The sequence below is a fragment of the Topomyia yanbarensis genome, chromosome 3, assembly GCF_030247195.1.
Source record: "Topomyia yanbarensis strain Yona2022 chromosome 3, ASM3024719v1, whole genome shotgun sequence".
In the NCBI taxonomy this organism is placed as follows: domain Eukaryota; kingdom Metazoa; phylum Arthropoda; class Insecta; order Diptera; family Culicidae; genus Topomyia; species Topomyia yanbarensis.
The window spans coordinates 52,485,660-52,506,667 of NC_080672.1; the positions used below are offsets into that span (position 1 = coordinate 52,485,660).

The 21,008-nt window shown below is 37.9% G+C and overlaps 1 protein-coding gene across 5 annotated transcripts in view; it reads right to left on the bottom strand.

The window, feature by feature from the left end:
- LOC131688707 (neuroligin-1-like) overlaps positions 1–21,008 on the bottom strand; it is a 757,193-nt gene that overhangs the window by 651,753 nt on the left and 84,432 nt on the right. For all 5 annotated transcript variants that reach the window (XM_058973158.1, XM_058973159.1, XM_058973160.1 and 2 more), the window contains exon 2: positions 603–840. The gene's annotated coding sequence lies outside the window, so the exon portion shown is untranslated. The remainder of the gene's footprint in view (positions 1–602; positions 841–21,008) is intronic.

Genomic DNA, 21,008 nt, shown 5'->3' on the forward strand with positions numbered 1-21,008 from the left:
ATATGCTTAAATCACGGCGTGCACTATTCTCATATACATATTTGCATGATAATGATGCATAAAATTTATTAAAATTAACGTTATGCAATTATGGTATCACTTGCTCCGCCCAAAAATCATATATGTTACTGGGCAAGGTTGAATGCGATGTTTGAATACTGCAATTACAAATCCAGTAGTTTGAAACTAATTGAACAATCGTTCACTTTGTTTCGGCACTCTAAGAAAAAGCTATGATTATAATAAAGAATTTTCTTCCAAAAACCTACACCAAATGAAAACTGGAATAACCCTAATAAAACACGACAGCGAAACATATGATCTATAATTGAAATATGAAACTTATGAGCCCAATCTAACAACTCGAAAAGCAAGCAAGGTTTCGTGTCCATAAATCTATCCCTAACCCCGTCCTCGGCAACACATGTTCCGTGTTCGCTATCCAGTGATAAATGGTGTGTTAAATTTTACTTTCTTTCTTGGGCTGAAGCAATGCCGCACCAAAGTTTCGACTTAATTTATTCACCCCCGACCCCCCTAATTAGCCAACCGTGATATGCAATCAAGTGGAAACTTCTTACACGTAGAAGGTAGCTACTTACGTTTCTGCTTTCCAGTAGCTTTGCGTGTGGCCGCACCACGAATGGGTTTAATCGGTACCACAAACCAAGTTTTACCGCGATACGCAGCAGCACGACCTTTGGAACATTTTGATAAACACACATACACACAAGCACATTTATGAATTACCGGCAATTCACTTAATCTTAAACCACACAATTTCTGACTGATTCAATTCCTGTAGGTTCCACCATTGTTCGGAGGGCTAACGGCGCTTATCTGAAATTGAAATGATGCAAGGAGAAAGAAAGCGAATTAGCAACTAGTTTGTGGGTAACGATTGAACGTATGGTATAGTGATTGTTGATATGCAATCAGGGAGCGCTGATTAGAACCGTTCTTATAACAGTCATTTCCACTCTCATTAGGGTTAAATCGATCATAAAACGAGTCGGTGGAAGTCGACTTTGTTTGAAACATGTCGCTTAATTGTGGAATAAGATTGAAGGGATTTTACTGAATTCTACGTTTGTTTTTCGTTAAGATAATCGTACTTGATGGATTGAAGTTGGTGCATTTTCGAAGAACCTCAGAATTTTTTAACGATTTCCTATTTGGAACGAGTTTATTTTTAAAGGAATCTATTGCCTTAAAATTTATAATTCTTGAATTTTTTTATAAGACAAATGTTTAGAGTTATTACAAATTATGACGCTACCAAGGGATGTTTTGGAAGTTAAGTAACTCTTTTCTAAAATTCTATTTTATCGCTGCGTACTATGCTTTTTTACTTGAAGAGAACCCTCCTCTTGTTTGGACCGCGCTGATGATTGTCGGATACCAAATTCAGAGAAAAGCAACGCATTCCTTTGTAAGTCGATAACTATGGCGCAGGCCCGTAGCCAGGATTTTGTTTCGGGAGGGGCTTGAAAATAATTGCATAAATGTATAAATTCTGATGACTTGAGATAGTCACAGTAAACTGAATGTAATTATGAAATGTTCTTAGTGAAAACAATTCCATAACTAAGACAATAGACACTAAAAACCCTAAAAATATGTTGTCTGTTACAAGAAAAGCTATAGTGCATCGACGAATTAAATTTGATTATTATTAGTTTATAAGTTAGAAATTTCTCTCAAGATTCATTAAGAGATCAAAGTATTTAGGGCTGATTGAAAATGCTACGCATTCTAGACTACACGTTTACAAGGTGTAGAAGACGCTAAATTGGAATGAGTACAAAAATATCCAAAAACCCGCCTAACGAAACTTTACACGCATTTGCTAAACAGGAGAACGAAACCAACGTCAAGGTTGTCTCCATGGATAGGAATATATCAGTGTGAAATCCAAGTTTATCGTTGCAAAGAATGTCCGAACAAAGTGAACTTCAACTCCTATTTTCATGATCAGGCTACTATTACTAGTTCTGTGACTTCATCCGAAGTATGCGTAATTATAATCCTGAGAAAAACACATGTTTTTTCATTTGACTCTCGTGGGGAATGGGTTAAACGCTATCTTCGACAATATTATCAGGCAACTGAGAATAACTATCTATTTATTTATTTAAGTAGATTCTTTTTAGATACTTTCATATCATTGGACTTACGAATTTAAAATATCGTAGACTGATTTTCCTAGATCCCTGAAACTATAGTAAAAGTCAAAATGTAAAGTGAGTGAAAAAAACTACTGATTCCACTACAATGCAAGAAAAAGTTCATTAGCTCATTGACGTTCAGAATTTTGCAAAACCGTTGGAACTTGAGAAGATTACCTAGATTAAGTAAATATTATATTTGAACATTTGAAGGTATTATTTCGGATTTCATGGGTTTTTGGACAATGTAAAATATATATTTCAATGATTTAATCTACTAATGAAAACTACCCAGAATTTAATCTACTGAGCGAAACTGCTCAGAACTTGTTCACTAATCGAAAGAAAATTACTTAGCACTGATTCTGAATGCTTCTAATTTACGTAAAATTAGGTAAATATATCACCACCAAAATAACTAGAAACTATAAACACAAGTGAGCTTAATAATTTCAGCATCACTTGCTTCCGACACATGGAAGAGAACACATCGCACTTACATCTAATTTTCAAAAGAGGCTTTCTTTTAGAGTTGTCTGTTTTCAAATCACAGCAAATTATCCGTTTCCTGTGAAACTTTTGCAAAACTTTATGTCAATTCGTCAATTTTGCCTTTATGTTAGCGAATGTCTGATTTGTTCCTTGCTTCTCGCTCTCAATAATTATCCTTCCGAATGGATTCCATTTCTCCCAAATATGACATTAATCTGCGAGTAAGCGATATCCGATCTTGTAGCGGAACATTGATGTTCTCATCGTCCATATATAGGAGGATCTTAATTATAGCATTGTCACTTTCAACCATGTGTTTTAAGTTGTTCGAAATGAATGGTTTCATCTGGGCTAATTTGTTGAGCGCTAAATGCCTGACATGGTAGAACTCGCTTCCGAAAGTCCAACCTCCATTTACACCTTCAGGAAATGTTCCACATTATGAATACTCGGTCCTAAGCGAATCATCAATAATTTTATTATCACCGTATTTGGCTGGAGCACCACTTCTTGCTTCTCGACAGATTACTACAGCAACAATTATAGTAACAGTTTCTTTTATTCTTTAGGCAAGACACACAATATAAAAGTTACTATTTTTATCGTTCGCGTCGCACTGGCTCGAGCAAAAGCATAAAGTGACTGAATTTCGTGACCATTGCCTTTGGTGGTTAGAAATAGCCTTCTTCAACTTTTTCTCAAAGATTTGTTCAAACCAAATGAGCAACAAATTTTGTTAAACATCGCCGGTTTTTGAAATTCATTTTTGAAAAATTTCGGGAGGGGCTTTAGCCCCCTAGCCCCCCCTCTGGCTACGTGCCTGCTATGGCGATATTACAGACATTCAACTCGCCGGCACATATCCGCATATACCTCTCATCGAACGGCTCTGCAGTTAGCTGAAGTCTTCATCGTTAGAAACCTCATATGTAATAGAGCAACGAGCCAATCATGATTAATTTCAAAATTGATATTTCATAGAAAAAGAACTTCGCGGGTTCACGACGTACATGAAACGTTTACTGGAGTTTGCATAAAACCTCGAACAGGCGACCGCGCTAGAGGACTCCTGCATCAATATGGTGGTCGTCACGAATTAGGGCTGTCTTAAGACCACTCGGGGCCCTAGAGCACTATTGAACGAAGGGGCCCCTATAGTTGAACAGACGTAAACAGATTAAGATTAAGCCTCAAAAAGCAGCCATCTTTGAAAACGGAAAACAGGTTTTTTGTACAACGTTTGCAAAACCTTCACAAAAATCAATCAATGGTATTCTAACAATGCATCGAATCCAATGATTGATTTGCAAGAGGTTTGTGTAAAAGGTGGCGAAAGAAATGCTTTTTTTCATTTTCAAAGGGGCACTTTTTGAGACTTTCTCAGTTGAACCCTTAAGAGTAACATTCAATGAATATGATTAAGCGTTACATCAATGAGATGAAATCAGCATATCGTATTTCGCTTCAAGGGTTTCAAAGATAAGAAAACAATTGAAAGCTGGAAATATGTGTTGCGTTTCTTTTAAAAACATTCGCATAAATTAATACGCAGTTAGTAGTATACTGACAGAACAATAGCAATTTGATCTCCTTAGGTACACTGCGTTGTTTGAAGATGAAGAGTTTCTTGGCCAAGACGAAGAAAAATGAAGTAGGTCAGATTATGGTATTATATGTCAATCTTCATTGTGAGAGGGGCGAACATTACTAATTTAGAAGTCTATCGCTGAGGTATAAAACTTTTTGACTTTAAATGAGGATATATACGACTTTAAATGAGGATAATATACAGGAACAATTCATGATGGTTTATTTTTATTTTGTGGGTTCATACTATCATCATGAGCCTATCAAGGCTGGTAAATGGCGGGTAACGCGATTACAGACCTCTCTAATGGTCCTTAGCCTCTGCCCTGCAACTCCTATCTCTACCTCCTCGCGGAGCCGGCTGGGGTATGAGCAACCTTAGGGAAGATCGGGTAACCAACCCCGGTGGGAACTTTGGTCACTCGCTGACAGGGAAGGGGGGGGTTGCATCTGGAAACCTGAACGAGCGTCTGTTCTCCAGGCTAGGAGCGGCCCACAGCAGCGTCTATTTCTCATGTTAGAGGCGGCGGCGTCCGAGTGCCAGCGAGGGACTCTAAGCAAAACTGTGCACAAACAGCGTCTGTTCTGGTATCCAGCGGCTGAACATGAAATGCTCTCCCCGGAGCTATATCCAAGATGGCAGCCCCATCAAGGTGTGATATGGAACCTTGGGCTAACCACCTACTGTTCCCGAAATTCAAAAACCGTTCTAGAAACAGAAAAAGAAAGATTTCAAACTGATTTAACTGCAACGACTTTTAGCATGAAACAACGGACACGAATTGGAACTTGGAATGTATTAACCCTAGCCCAGCAGGGTAAATTGGCACAACTTGCCAATGAGGCATGTCGCATGAAGCTTGAGATCCTAGGACTGAGCGAAGCCCGTTGGCCGAACTTTGGAGAACACAGATTGCCGTCGGGTTCTGCTATACTCTGGTCTACGAGGTGAGCACGCTCCTCGTCACCGTGGAATTGGCTTCCTGCTCAGTGCGCACGCCTACACTGCGCTAATGAAGTGGTAGCCTATTAATGAAAGAATAATCGTTTCCAGATTCAGAACACGGGTTCGAAATCTTACCATGATCTAATGTTACGCGCCAACTGCCGAAATGCAACAAAAGGAGAACTTTTACTGTCAAATGAATGCTGTCGTGGATAAAATTCCGAAAGGTGATATCAAGATCTACATGGGCAACTTCAACGCGAAGGTGGGCTCCGATAACTCGGACTATGAGCACGTCATGGCCTCGGAGAAATAAGCGAAAACGGAGAGCTGCTTGCAGAGTTTTGTGGCAACAATGACATGGTGATCGGGGGATCGCTCTTCCCCAATAGGTCAATACACAAAGTGACATGGGTTTCCCGTGATGGCTTCACGGAGAATCAAATCGATTACATCTGCATCAGCCGAAATTGGAGAAGGAGCCTCCTTGATGTGCGTAACAAGCGTAGCGCCGATATAGCATCCGACCACCATCTCCAAATCGGCGAGATCCGGCTGCGTATTGCAAGGATTCATCGACAGGAGGAGAAGATCGGGCGTCGGTTTAACACAGGTCGTCTGGAAGATGCTGCGGTAAGAAAGCCCTTCGTCGAGGAGCTGGAGAACCATGCTGCAGTTATTCTGGAAGGTGGAAGCGTAGAAGATCAATGGACCGCCATCAAGAACGCCTTCATCGCCACCGGCGAGAATAGTCTGGGTGAGCTACGTACCCAGAGAAAACAGTGGATCACAGATGACACCTGGAAGAAGATTGAGGAACGAAGGGACGCCAAAGCCGCGATTGAGCGAGCTAAAACACGAGGAGCCAAAGCCGCAGCCCGTCAGCGCTATTCGGCTCTAGAAAAGGGAGTAGACGGTGCAAAAGGGCGTGGGCAGACTCCCAACCCGACGAAGGTGAGAAAGCCGCAAACACTGGCTACACTCGTCTCCTCTACGATATCTTACGCCGCCTTAGTGGGACAAAGATTAATGCTACGATGCCCGTGAAAGACACGTCTCGACAATTGTTACCCGACCGCGCTGACTAGCTGAAACGCTGGTTCGAACACTTTGAAAACCTTTTCCAAGTGTCGGTTACACCATCAACAACTCATGATCCGCCAAGGGTTCGACGTATTACCTGCGTCAATACCGAAGCTCCATCATTGCAAGAGATAGAAGCAGCCATCCGGAGCATGAAATCGAACAGAGGATCCCAGGGGTCGATCGCATATCAGCAGAGATGCTCAAAGCTGACCCCGTAGTATGTGCACAACTGTTGCATCAATTATTCTACAATATCTGGGACACCGCGATTTTTCCGGCCGACTGGATGCAAGGCGTCTTAGTGAAGGTACCCATAAAGGGTGACCTGACTGTATGCGATAATTGGCGGGGCATCATGTTACTGTGTATCGTTCTCAAAGTTCTCTGCAAAGTGATCCTGAACCGGATACAGGAAATAACGCAACTCTCCGACGGCAACAGGCCGGATTCCGTGCCGGACGATCCTGTGCGGACCACATTGTCACGCTCCGTATCATCCTGGAGCAAGTTGGCCCAATCTACATTAAGTTTTTAAAGCTTGTTTAAGAATGCACTGCTATAAAAAATTTCTGAAGCAGCACACATATTCTCGTAAAGGTTTTTAAAAACACTTTAAGAACAATATTAAATTTGTTTAGAATCATTGATCCCGCACTCTTAAAAAAGATGAATTTTACATGTGACGTAACTCTTGTTTCACTCAAATATTTTGGGACTTAAACCGAAATATGACATAATTATATGTTTCTTTTCATGTATCTTGAATCTCCAGCATTTAAAAATACATAATACTCCATTGGAAATTATGTCTCATAACCCACTCTTACACCAAAATCTGAAGTATGTTCCATGACTCTAAATCTAGGTGAATAAAACTGTAAAAAACACTACCTAAAATTGAATTCTGTGATTTGTTAGCCATAAATTTACATGTTCTTTGACTTGGGTGGCTGCATCAAGTAAACCGCACTTAGTTTTATTTCAATCTTCTCTGGAGCTGTTCGTCCTGCTAATATTTATTTGAAAAAGGTGCAATATGGCATCAGTGCGAAATTTGCGAACTTCTGTGCGAAATAAAATGAAAATCAAACAACAGAAAAAGGATTGCTCATGTGTCGTTTACTCAGATCTTGGACATGATATTCATGTGTTTTACGTTTTCGCGGAACAAACTCAAATCACTGAGGGATTCCACTACATTGACATGGCTGTAACTGATTTGTTGGCGGTGTACTACATATATAACTTAATGTATATGAGACATTTCGGAATTTGTGAAGATTGTTCAGGTATACAAATTATTCCTAACACAGGATCGAAATCGCTAACAACAAGACAAATCAAACAGCAACGTCTTGTTAGCGTCATCGAGGTCATGTACCGACTGGAGATGATTCCGACATAGAATGTCTGATCAGTATCATAGTTAATAAGCCAGCAATAGTTTCAAATGAATTTTTTTTAATATGTAAAAAAAAATAATCATCGAAGTTTTGTCATTATGTTTCCGAAATCTTCTAGTTTTTTTGTGCATATATCAATTTACTGGGTTGTGTTGAAACAGTAGCTGTTAGAAGTTAAACTTATGAGCGAAATAAACTGCATTCAGTGAGAGGCTGTGGTTTGAAGTGCGAACAATTCATTGAAATGTGAGTAGTTTAACATAAAGTTCCAATGAAAGAATGCAACGAAAATTATTTAAAATTACATCTACAATGACACCATCTCGAAGCGTATTTTTTTACTTTTACGTCATGTCATGTAAAGTGTCATTTTGAGTTTTCATTGACATGTAAATTTTTATACAGACGTGAACTTATGTGAATTGGGTCGCTCCCTTTATGTGCATCCAAGTAGATTTAAATTTACACGAGTGTATAAATCTTTTCTTATTTACCGTTGCTTTTGAAGGCAGCAATGTAAACAAATAATATAAACATCGTCTTTGTTTCGTGAAAGGAAGAAAAAAGTGTGGTTTTTTTTAATAATTAGGTTAGCGAAATATAATATTGCATTTGCGTATTTTAAATCTTTCCCAGTCATGAAGAACAAGCGGTTAAAATTTTATCGTAAATGTAGCAATAAAATTTAGAATCGCATACCTTCGCTTTAATTATAATGCTGTTTTAGCGAAAAAGGTACGCATAGATAAATAAATTAAAATACCTATTTCATCACAATTTGCATGCCAATTAATTTTGCCAGGCTCTTTAATTATTACTAGTGTTCAGATAACAGTATAAGGTAGGCACTTGTTCTATATTCATTCATTTAGAAAAGTTTCAATAATTCGTATTTCAAGATAAAAAGTTTTTACAAATGGCGACTATGTGGCAATCACAATAATGGCATCTAGCGAATTACTCTTCACCAGTATAGCCATAAATCAAATTGTTCACAACAAATACGTTATCAAACTGCGAATATTTATAACTGCAACGGCGGAAGCTTGATACTCTTATACGAGTTTTAAAGACGCTTTTCGTCGACTATCTTATTTTATAGAAAATATTTAAAAAACAACATTAAGACTGGTTACAGGGTTTTATAATAGTGTTAGCTATATAATTTATTGTGCATTTTAAAGCTTCCATAAAGCAATTAATAAGGCAAAAAGGAATTTTTATTATCGTACTAAATTACACAGTTTATAGGAAGTTTGAAGATAGCTTCAAGATTTTATTAAAACCTGAATTTTCTGGTAAAGTTTATTACTTTTACAAAACCTATATAAATGGTGGTGACTGCAATGAAACCTTTATAAATTTAGTTAAAACCAAGAAGCATTAGATTTGTTGCTTGGGTATTCACGAAAAAAGCCCTTCATCGAAATACGCAGAATAAACAAATTTCGTAGAAATACAGTATAAGGCGTAATGTTCATATTTTGTAGATTTGGTGTAAATGCTTTGCATATTTTGGTAAATTTGGTAAGATTTCTTTCTATAAATTGTCATAATCAGAAAATTTGGTCAAGCAAACTTAAGAAAATACAGCAGTATCTCGCGAGAATTCTAAATTATTCCACCGCAAACAGAGAATCGATTCGGGCCGTGTATGCCATGGTTTCAAGGGGGCCCGATATTTACCGCAGGAGATAACTTTAATATCGCCGAAAAAACAAATAATTATTCGAAATTGGCCAGAAGTTTTTGATCTGGCGAGCAATCTGTAGTTACCGCAAACAAAGTTATTTATTTATGTCACAACCGAGATTATGAAGCAGGGCACGGAACTTGTCACAAAGAGTGCCTTCAGAAACGGCGCCTATCTCCGACAACAAGACTGTAGCTTCTAGGCTGACCGCAACTTTAGTAAATTGAAATTTACCAGGAAATTACGAAGCAGCAGTTAAAAAATCAAATGTTGTTAAAATACAACGACAATATAATGAGAATAGATGTAGTAGAAGGGTCTGTTGCTGTGACTATTAATTTATCTTTGCGGTTGACATTAATCCGGTTAAACAAAAACTGGAGCCAGCAGCTCAAGAATGTTCTACTTGTGATCGGTATATCAATCCAAGAATGTTTATCAAAATATTTATCAAAGTAAATAAAGATTGAGCCGCTCAATCTTTATTTACTCAATCTCTTTCAGTAAGAGTAGGAAAAGGTGGTATAGCCAGTTTTCTTATAGCATTGGTGGAAGCAGGTATCAAAGTAGGCGTGGAGTACATTTGTACCCCAGTGCACAGTGGCTCAAAACAGCGTTTTGAGGTACTTAATTCATTAGAGTCAAAACTGTCCATATTAGCGATTTCACATATTCTACAATGTTTGTGTGCGTAAAAAGCGCAATATTTTTGTAACATTATTTTTTTTTAAAATTGATCATAGTAGGCTACAGAAAATTTAGCTTTTGAACCGAAAGAGATAGCGCTTGGCTGTCTTCGACAAAGTTGTAGAGGAGAGTATGTTTATAAATTTTACAGACGACATGTTGTCTCTGTCACTCATAGTAATCGAGTTATGAGAAGTTCTCTATGGTTAACTCCTTCATTTCCTATTTTTACTTATAACTTTTTTATTTCTGATTTTTCGCATTAAGAATGTTCTAAGGTATTTTTTATTATCATAAAACACACAACTTTTCCGAAGAGACCAGATAGCTATGAATGCTGTGTAAAGACTTATAGCTGATTTTGATTTAATTTTGGTCTGTTTTTGAACCCGTGTAACTTCACTATCGGCAAACATTGTAATTATTCTATCAATTATTCTGATAGGAATAGATTTCACCTACAAAACGAAGGTAAAATTGTTTGTCCATAAGCACCCGTTCAAAAGTTATACACTTTTGAAAACTTTATGTCTGGCCCTTCTGAAGTCGCGTGAATGACTCACTGAACGAGTAGGCGCTGGTGTGAGTGACGCGCACTCTGTTTACTAGCGCGTCTGCCGGAAGGTTAACACTGATATTGAATGATTTTCCAACGGGTGACATACAATTTCATCTCGGTCCAGATTATCGTATGAATATTAGCTTCAGGGCAAAAAAGATGATGCATAAAATTGCTGCCTTCACCACAGTCTGAAATATTTGAAAATATCCAGCCGGTTAATGTAGCACTTATATGGAAAATGTATCTTTTACTTCTTTATCCATATCCTGAAACTAAAATTCATACAGTATAAACCGGACCAAGATGAAATTGGAAAATCATTCAATATCAGTGTTAACCTTCCGGCAGACGCGCTAGTACACAAAGTGCGCGTCACTCAGGAAATCAAGCGAAAGCGTCTTTGAACACCAGCGCCTACTCGTTCAGTAAGCTATTCACGCGACTTCAGGAGGGCCAGACATAAAGTTTTCAAAAGTGTATAACTTTTGAACGGGTGCTTATGGACAAACAATTTTACCTTCGTTTTGTAGGTGAAATCTATTCCTATCAGAATAATTGATAGAATAATTACAATTTTTGCCGATAGTGAAGTTACACGGGTTCAAAAACAGACCAAAATTAAATCAAAATCAGCTATAAGTCTTTACACAGCATTCACAGCTATCTGGTCTCTTCGGAAAAGTTGTGTTTTTTATGATAATAAAAAATACCTTAGAACATTATTAATGCGAAAAATCATAAATAAAAAAGTTATAAGTAAAAATAGGAAATGAAGGAGTGCACCATAGAGAACTTCTCATAACTCAATTACTATGAGTGACAGAGACAACATGTCTTCTGCAAAATTTATAAAAATACTCTCTTCTACAACTTTGTCGAAGACAGCCAAGCAATATCTCTTTCGGTTCAAAAGTTAAATTTTCTGTAGCCTACTATGATCAATTTTTTAAAAAAATAATACTACAAAAATATGGCGCTTTTTACGCACACAAACATTGTAGAACATGTGAAATCGATAATATGGACAGTTTTGACTCTAATGAATTAAGTACCTCAAAACGCTGTTTTGAGTCACTGTGCAGTGTACGATTGCCGTTAGTGTTTCGTCAGGTTTCGTACTGTCAGTAGAAATGTGACTCGTGACAATACCAGTTTAAATACTGGTTGTTTTACTACATAAGTAACAATTAGTATTATATATTCGTTTTTAATCATTTATTCAATTAATTTAATTTAATTTTGGAATAGAAAAAAATCGTTCTTATTTTTGCTGATTTTTATTGTTTGTTTTTAATAGTTTTTCAAAATTTGCGCACAGTATCAGCTGTAACAGTAACGTTGCGTGTTACAAATATATTACTGATCAGAAATATTTTTTTTCATTTCAATTTCCACCCCATTAAGTGGCATTTTCCAAAACCGGATTTTTAACTTCCACTCTTTCAAATAAGTGCACTTTTTCAAAAATTTCGAAATTTCATTTTATGCCGTTTCTATACCATTGTTTCAACTTTTAGAATCATTTGATTTTTTTTTCAAATCGGTTGAAAATTCGCAAAGTTATAATAATTTTTGTAAAAAAGTCGAAACCACGATTTTTTCATTGTTTTTGTATTTTTTCTTACACAGCTGTTTTCGCAATTAAAAAACGAAGAAAATGATTTATTATACATTTCTTTTGTTTGTTTTTGTTCTTACTGCGAAAATTTCGATCAAACGCGTGGGGTACATTTGTACCCCAGTGCAACGTTCTAGGGTGGAAAAGGCTAGTGCAACGTTCTAGGGTTAAACATGTTTCGTGCCCGTTGCTAAGAAAATAGATAGCATCGAGTCACACATAAATAGAGATAGTAGACCACATTTTTGCCTTACTATCCTGTGACTTGTCTTTAAATTTATTGGGGTAAAGTGCCTATTTGCACCATATTATGGAGGGTGCCTCACTAATTCTTCAATTACTTCGCCTACAATCGATGGAGTGCGTACAAATTGACATCAACAGGTTTGCTGCATTGTTAAGAACGAAGATAATAACCCAAATGCCCTGAAAACGGATAAATATTCGTGTTTGAGCGCAACGCAAACTCGAATCGAGTGCCCCTATTCTTGCCCTGCCATTTGACTTAATGCGTCGAACAAAGATGGTAGACGCTGCTGTAATGAGTAGAGTGATAAAAGCAACAAGGTGAAAAGAGGCTCATTACTCTATATCACTTTGTGCCGGGCATTAGGCCCGTGCACGAAAAAATTGTCCTGAAAAAGATTAGCTGATTGTAAAATGGATGTCTCAAAGACTCCGACTTTCCATTTAAAATAGATTTTTTCAAAGTTCGCCCAGATAAGCTCAGAATTGTGATATTCTATATAAAGTAAGCCAATGACGTTACTGGCGATAAGCCGTGTATTAATAGCTAGCACGTTTACATTCGCGCTCACAAAGTTGAGTGCGATGGTGTAGTCACCGATTCGAGTTTGTCATGCATGGATCTACTGAAGTACGGGATTAGCTTTTTCAGGGACCTGTCCAACGAGCAAAGATTTTGAATATCAATCGCACTGGACGGGGGGATAATATGGTGTCCCTTATCAAACTCGTGTCGGGCGATCTTTGGCGTGCCTTGCATTTAATTAATTCTTCTTCGACAAGAATCGTTCGGCTGTTTGTGCAAATGCGTCATTGTAACACTTAGGCTCGGAGTAAGAATTCCCTAGATAATCTTGAAGATAATTCTTGCATTGGGAGTGCTGGAAAAAGTGACTATTGTGGGATCTATTACCACACCCCACCAAACTTTTGCAGAAATACTAAAAAAGAGCTTCGTAGCTCACCACCACAAAACATTATACTCTCTTGGCTGATGAAGAGAGTGACTCTGCTCCTAAAAACTAAAGACAGATGAGATTCCTTGAAAAAGCTTCAAGTTTTGTCTTGAGAGACCGCCAAATATACCAGTTCGAGGAAGATCAGACAGCTTCCGGTTTTGGAAATTTGAGATCATTTAAAGAGTTTCCAGCAGTTACAGAAACACCAAAAATGTCATGTGATATTTCAACCAGAGATTAAATATTGTGTGTAGGCACCGGTAATATTGGGATACTGGGGAATCCCTCCCAGCATCAAGAAGATTTCAATTCTCACGGTACGGCTTGAGATTTTCTTCTCGATGATAATTGATCTAGCTTACTCCATTTTTAGTACATCTTTAAGATTCAACTAAGAAAGAAATTGTTTGGTCCTGGGAACTGAAGTCCAGAATTCCCGAAACTGCTAAGAAAATTATAATAAAAATTTATTGCTTACTATACTAAGTCGACGATCTGACAATTTGTTGGAATAAATGACTGTTTTTCATATAATGTAGCATATGCAAAATAAGCTTATGATTGACCAATTTTGGGAACCCCTCCTAGGAACTGTCTAATTCGTATTACTCACATATGAAGTACAATTATTATGTACGAAGGTCAATCCAAACAATTTTTTGTCAAAAATGTGGAATTCAAGCGCCATTTTGAAATTTTTTAGGAAGAACTGAAAATTGCCAAATGTTGGCACCCCATTTCAATCTTGATTTATTCAGAGGCGGTAGCTCCAAAAGCAACTTGTAAAGCATTTTTGACAAAAAATTGGAATAAATTCCGGTTCTTTTGCAAAAAATTGCGAAGTTCTACGTCAACAGTTCGTACAAACCCATAAGGAAACCTACACCTCTCAAATGAACAGCAATTCAGTTCAACCTACCTTTCATTCATCTACTTAAAAATGTACCAACCAACGTAGGAATACAACTATAATTAAACAGCACAACATCCGGACCCTTCAGAAAGAAACTATAGCTGCACCAGGATCCTTCCGGCTTTTTTTCCAAGTTAACCATCGAGTTAAGCTCCTTTCCTATCCAACCGCATACTGACTGAGACAAACTAGGTTACTCACTGCTAACTACTTGCTGCTCCACCTCTCAGCGTAACACTAGAAATGGGACTGTTCACAAATGACGTGGTTTTTATGGGAAGAACGAAAGTGGACAAGAGAAATGGCTTGGGATGACAGTGCAGCGAAGCGAATTAGAATAGAATAGCAATGGGATATCTCATCATATCATATCTGGATAAGTTAAATTGGACTTCTTAATCAGCTGACTTAATTTGGAAGCTGAATTCAAGTTATTTACTATGCACAATGAAAGCAAGGTGTTAAATTAGAAAATTTTCTAGAAGACACGACTGAGATGAAATTGAAAAGGTAGTGATTTTATCGACCGATCATAATCATGATTAGTTTTCTAACCTTGTTGCAGACCAAGATGTGATTATTCGTATACTAAAGCCTCCATTTGGCAACAAAATGCGGTTCAAATATTTAGTGCGATGACACGTACTTCGGTAATTTTCTTGGTTTTATATGATTGTCAGCTTTCCTTTGAAAAATCAATGAAACGTGATTGAGAAATCTTCAAATATTGCACCTCAAAGGTACGAGTGAAGATGAAATCTTACAATTGCCTTAAAACGTCTCGTGATATGCTCAAGGCCCCAAAGTGGATTCGACTTGTGCTACCGCCATCATTTCATCCAGTCGCATTAGCTTATCGTCTTGTCGATGTTATGTGTGTGTGTGTGTGTGACTCGATATCAAAACAAATTCATGAGCTAATTAGATTAGCACTGCCGCAGGCAAACCCTCACCTCATCCGGCTCGACTTGAAGAGGACTTTGGTCGGTTCCTGTTAAAGCCTTTTCACTGCTCCGCTGCTGCTGCTGCTGATGCTGTGGTTTTCACCCCATTTTTTGCCATGTTTATTTGTGAAAAAAAATTTATAACCAACTCCGGTCACGTTTCGGTTCGCCTAATTAGAAAGCTTTTCGGGTTTATTCTTGTTTTCTATTTTCCGAGAGATGCGGAATAAGCAAAGTTTTCCGAGAGAGAGCCTTTCATTTTTTTTTAGAATTTTCTCCCGCACATAACCCATAACCGAATAGCCATCGGTCTTCCGGCGATGAATGGATTGTGGTTTAGTTTTTTCAGGAAGACAGAGAGAAAGAGGATGGAGTGGGTTCAGATAACTCAATTAACAAAATGTGGTTAAAAAGTGACGAAAGGATAACGGAAAATTGTTAATTAAGCTAAAACGCGACTAATGAGATTAGAAGCAACTAAAAGTGGATTGGGTCCTTTCAGCTATTTAAATATTTTCTCGTTCATTCTATTTCTGCTTAGCAAAGATTTTACATGCTCGTGGTAGTAGTAAAATAGTACACGAAATAGGTGAAATGATAAAAATAACTATCCTTTTTAATGGAGATTAAATCTTTTAGAGTCTTAGAAGAAATGTTTTACATTTCTTACAAAAAAATGTATGAATTCGCTCAAACTTAGAAAACTTTTTCCGAGACCCGGAGGGGCGAGTCTTATATACCAATCGACTCAGCTCGACAAATTGGGACAATGTCTGTATGTGTGTGTTTTTTTGCCTTACTCATATAGAAGGGATATGCAATCACTCTAAAAATCATCAACCTAATCCCGGCCCGGAGCGATTATTTTTCGACTGACATAAGGCTTCTGGAACACAAAAACAGGGGCCTAGCTAGCGGTGTACGGAGAGGGGTTACATCCCCCTCCTCCTCACTGGTCATTGAACATTGCATAAAATTTCATTTTCTTTCTGGTTCGTGGCTGCAGAATTTGAGGTGAGTATCAAACATTTCGGTCGCCAATGAAATTTCGAAGAATTCAACGGGCATCAGCCGCGGAAGTTCGTGCTTCTTACGGTGATTGAAGATAAAACGAGGTATGGAGACAGGCCCGGGCGCAAAGGAAGGGTTTTGGGGGTTCAAACCCCTCCCATGAGAGTTTTTAATCACTTTTAACAATTTCTTAACTTCCTGATCTGGACAAAATAATACTGTGAGCCATTTTGATACAAAAAATGTCATTTGAGTTCAGCCATTCTAGAAACAAGATTATAAAGAAACCCTACGAGGAGGCTGTAAAAGGGCGTAAATCCAGTAGGTCGGCATAGCTGCATTGTTTCACATCTCGGCATTTTTTTGATATTAACAACAGTTGTGAGTAGATCAGTTACGCAGAAAAGGTCGGTCAGTGATCTAGCAACAGCAGCTAAGGAGGAATAATAATGATTGAACAACACGAACTCGGAGAAAATTGAGCTATCATTATCTAAAGAAATTCCATCGTAGGGGATCTCTGCGCCAGAGTGTCTGATAACTAAATAACTCACGAAAACGGGCATCAGTATCCGGAGAAATTCCGCCGTCGGGACACTCACAGCACCAGCTAGTAGATACATAGGAACTAGTATCGCCAACTAGGATAACAAACTCTGCGAAGATGGTTCCAAAGAGATGTATGTAGCATCGCTGGATTGGATCGTGTATCGGCAGGTGACGATATTTGCAGCTGACCTGAGTTATACCACGAAGTCTGGACAGCAAGCAAGAAACAGCATTAAAGAAAAAACACGAACATTTAAAGAGCCAGAGCACAATCCCTCCTGAAGTAATGCTTAACGGTGGCCCCGGAAGGATAAGGATTGGGAGGAACAAGATGTTTAGGTTTAGTCGGTAGGCTTGCTAAAAACCATCACATGACATGATCCAGCAGGCGGGCGGTGGTCTGATCAAGATTCCATCTCGATAACAGACATTGTTTCAAATTGTTAAGCCGAGTCGATACAAGACTCAGCCCTTCGGGGCTCGGAAAAAAAAAATCTTCAACATTTCAGGGTTTCTATGCCTCCTTAAATAAGAAACGAAAAAAATCAAAACGCTTTCCTTGAGAATTTTCTGCGCACGTGCCTTTATGGTGATATAGATTGCCGGTACAGGCTTCCTTACAGCTTCCAGGATGATTTTTTCGAGGTACATCGGCTCCGATTGCAGGGTACTGCCCAGGAGTGGTGTGCTGTGAAGGAGGAACATCTGCACGCGAACTGTTGGTTTGAAAATTAGAAGGGGCACTTAACTTGAGTCAAGTCCCAGCTGGGAGTTCTAGAAACCCACACGGCGAGGCTTGGCTCTTCACAGGTGAACCACGAACCGATCGATTCCCCCGAACTTGGGCTAGGATCTCGTCTGGCGACTCATTTTCCCGAAGCTCGTCCGGCGGCACTGTACCCTGAGCAGGGGCCTTCATCTGGCATTGTTGACGCTAGGCTACTGGTTTGTGCGGGAGCTTCGAGATGGCGCGTTGAACGATACCGAAGGTCGACTTGACGGTGCCGGCACGAACAAGACCATCAAGGCCGGGATGAATGCTGAGCACGCGTCTCAGGGAACATTTCAATGAGGGTGTTTTCTCATCTTTAAGAACGACGATAGAACCAACGGCAAGGTTGTTCATGGCTTCTGTCCAGCAGTAGCGATTTGGTAGGGTGGCACGATACTCATTGCACTAACGAGTCCAGAAGTGCTGAGTTAGCTGTTGTACTCTTTCCTATCGAGGATTCAGGAGATTCGCGGCAATCTGGATCAGGTACCGCATTCAGCGGAAATGTCCTGTGGTCACAGCAAGCTCATTGGAAGGATTGTCCGGTAACGGCGTGATTGGGCGAGAGTTTATCATTGACTCGACCTAACCGGATACGGTTAGGTGAGCATTTTAGTGAGCAGGTCTTCACGGACTTCACGCAGGCTTCCCAGATTCCACCGAATGTGTGTGAGAGAGAGGTGGGATGAAGTGGAACTGTATTCCGTTTTCTGCGCATTCGTTTGTTACTGCATCTTGGTGAAGTTGGGTTCGGCAAAGCATCCGCAGTTCTTCCAGTTCTCGCTGTGCTCCAACGAAGTTCGTGACGTTGTCGCAGTAGATATGCACAGGTTTTCAAATTAGCTATAGAATTTGCGTTTCGATGTCGTCTCATCATAATCCGACACTGACTTAGTTAGTAGACTAAGCTAGCGCTGGATTTACGCTAGCTCCAAAAATCGGAGACACAATTTGTGTTTCTGAGCAAACCCCTAGTCAAGCGTTATGTCCTGCAAGAAAAGAAGCTCATTTTAAGCTGACAAGAACTAACGAAATCGAAACATTTTGTTTGGCTTGCAGGCCAATGCAAGATGCACTATGCTATATTTCTCATCCGTGGAGAACAATTTTGTTAAAAAATATTTTTCTCCATTGAGGAGAAAATTGTTAACCATCTTTGTTGCTCGGATCGGAACAAAAGGACTAAAGTCGAAACTTGGTCGTGAAGGTTAATAAACTCTTAAAAATATTTGTGCGCTAAACTTCTTTTTTGGATATTCAAATATATTAGAGATTACCTTCACTACTCGTTGGGTGGTTTGGCTCAAAAATAAGTAATGTCTCAATTGGCCAATGATGTTATCAATAGTAGTTATGTACGCTGAATTTACATCTTTTTATTTTTTTTTATTTTTCGACAGTTGTCCTGCTGGAGCTGTAGAGCTAAGGTCTCGGCAGGGCTCCCCGTCAGAATCACTCACTACAATTTCAGACGAGACAGGAAATGTCACCCACTAAAACTCTGCTTAATGCCAATTGTAGCGGGCCGTGATTATGAATGTGATATTCATTGTACGGTTCAGATATGTGCAGGCGTAGGCATTTCGCAATCGCGTGGATCATCGCAAAGGGCTCGAACGTTTGTACGCGTACGTAATAAATATGTGGCGTGCGCTAAGTTGTATATGGGTCGTCAGATTTACAACCAAAATTTTCATCCATTCCAAATTGCTTTCTTGCATTCTTTAGCTAAAAATAATTGATGCGTATTTTTTTCTCTGACTGAATATGACATTTTTTTTCAAGTTATTAGTTTTTGAACTTTTGAAGTTAATGAAATTGATCATTTTTGAATCACCGATAACTCGGAAACGTTTCGATGTATGGAAAAAAAATACAAAAAAGTTGCTCATTCAAATGAGCTTACTGAAAAAATTTGAAAAAAAAATTGTTTTTGTTGTATTACTTATGAAATCTGCAATTATTAGAAACAAACTGAATTTTTGCAAAGCCGGACCAAATTTTTTTCACATATTATTTGTTTTAAATATTAGGAATCATGTTAAAATATGCTTTGCGCGATATTACAATTATAAACTTAAAACATGGAAATTTTACGCTAAACGCCCAGTAACACCGACCTGTTGCAATTGAAACATCTCGTAGAATATTTCGAGTTCCATTCTGAAATTTTCACACTATCTTCTTAATATGATCATATCATCAAAAAAAATGTTTTCGGGGCAACATTAAAAGAAATATTTGCTTTTAACATTTGCAGAATGCGGATCTACAACTAAAATTTTAGTTCTTTCCATTTTTTTGCATTCTTTAGCTAAAAGCTATAGATTCAAGTTTTTTGCATTGGCTGAATATAATATTTTTGTCAAGTTACGAGTTTTTGTACTTTATTAAATATTTTTATAAATTTTATAAATATTTTAAAATTGGAAATGTTTTTATTAATGATAACTCAAACTATTAGATTTGTGGAAAAAAGCATTAAATAATAAAAGTTGCGTTTTCGCATGGTCTCGCCGGAAATATTTTTGTAATATTTGTTTTTGTTATGTAACTTATGTATTCTGGAAATGTTAGAAGCAAATAACTTTTTTAACTTGAACAAAAAAAACCTTGAAAAAAGGTAAACACAAGACTCACGTCAAAATAAGGAATATATTGTAGAATATGTGAAATCGCTAATACGGACAGTTTTGACTACAATGCACAGTGGTCCAGAATACAAATTTAGCAGGAATTTTGAGATTTTACTAAAACTAAACAACTTAGCCTTAGCCTTGTAAATAGAATTGTATCCTAGTTTTAAAACACCGGTGAAATTTTTCATAAATATTTGTTCCCCCTTTTGTGTACCAAACTATATTGTTAGTTTTAAGATAACTGTAAATATTTCCTAAAAACTATTACTATTGAATTCCTTGTTTTAGAATTTTTCATAAAAAAAAAATTTTTGTCCCCTCTCTTGTATATAGAATCTTATTTCTAGTCTTAAGATAGCTGTAAAATTTTTCACTTTCATAAAAAAAAATATTTCAACATTGTAACCTCCTAGTTTTAAAATATCCAAAATGTAAAAGCAAAAGAATTTGGCACCGCCAAGCTAACGCATTTGTGCCTATCAAATAAACGAAATGAATAAAAAAAAACTTAGCCTTATTAAGTCTTTGAAGAAGTTTTCGTAGTTTATGAGCCACCTCTTTTTGTTAAAACCACAGTTAGGGTGGTTCTAATTTTACCAAGATAAAAAAAATAACTTTTTAATCATTCTAGCAAGAGCCAAACGACCTTCAGCGAAGTTGTAGAAAGACAAATCTTGGAAAAGTTTGCTGAAGACATGTAAGTTTTATCTGTCATACTTTTTATTTTACAACA